The following is a 1,381-nucleotide window of genomic DNA, read 5'->3' as shown; positions in this document are numbered from 1 at the left end:
TGAGACCTTCTTTTCATAATATTTCGTGACGTTAGAATTATAAGGTTCTATCTCCATTTTTGTCATTTTTTTTTTTTTTTTTTACATAATCTGATCCATTATGTGTTTATTAATGCCTGTGTGGTGTTATTTTTAAAATGTTGAAATTTTTTGAGTTAGTAATTCATAAAAATACAAAGGTTCCATCTCACAAAACATAATGGAATGTAAAAACTTTGACGCTCAATATCTCTGAACTGCCCTAAACGGAGATAGAACCGTATCATTCTAAACGGAGATAGAACCGTATCATTCTAAGCTCACGATTTACTGAATTTTGTACGAGGCCACCACAGCCACACTCCATTCAATATTATTGAAACTATTTGAAATGTTTATGTCATAGCAGGGCTACTTAATGCTTAGGGATAAAACATCATCAAAACACATAAACTATAAGTGCTAAGGGTAAGCTACTAGTTAGCTGTTTTCATGACATTAGAAACCCTATCTTATGTTTGATCGGTCATATTTCCTTAGCTACATGCTGGTTATGGTTGCCTGCCTGACAAATGGTAATCTTATTTCTATTTAACCAGCTGTTTCTCGATCGATGTGTCCACATCATGTGTGTGCTTCCATAGATAAGAGAAAGCTGAGTTTGTGTGAACAATATAATTAATAACATTAATTTTACTTTTACTGGAGCTTCTGGCAGACAAGACGATACAGTAGTCATTTACTAGCTGGCAAGGTGCCTGACCAGTTTTAGATCATGTGTCACAGCACTGACATGCATGGTGGTGTTGGGATCACATAACTTCTGAATGTTGGCTGGCTGGACTCTGATAAAAGAATTTGCACTTGATACACACTCTGACTCTCTCTCTCCACATGCAAGACAGTCGGTCAATATGTTTTTCACTGTGCATCTGTGTGTCTGTCTATCCAAATGTCTTTGTACTGGGGCTATGTCTGTTTGGACAAGCCTTCTTGCTCAGGCCATGTCCTTGTGCCTCAAAAAAACAAAGTATCAAATGTGATGTCTTGTTTGATGTCCTGCTGGGTACTGTCTGCGCCCCAAGCACATTTATAACCCCTGCTGCTTTGAAGAAGCACAACATCAACTTCTTCCATTGTGATCTATGAAGGCTGAGCTTGACAGTTTATGAAATACAGATTTTTTCCCCCTGTAGAGACCATAAAGCTTAAGAATTACGGTGTCCTGTCTTTCCATCTTTCAAGGGATCGTGAGTTTGCATCGTAGGCCTATATCATTTAATAGGTATAGGCACGTTCTTATCATACTGGAGGTCTAGGAGGTCTTTGCAGAGCCGCATACAGGTACAGTAAAGGCTAAACAAATCAACAGTAAAATGTCTAATGGTCCTTTGTCTGTAAA

This window comes from Nansenia antarctica (assembly GCF_963989245.1).
Source record: "Nansenia antarctica genome assembly, chromosome: 11".
NCBI classification, from domain to species: Eukaryota; Metazoa; Chordata; class Actinopteri; order Argentiniformes; family Microstomatidae; genus Nansenia; species Nansenia antarctica.
This window is presented reverse-complemented; position numbering follows the sequence as displayed.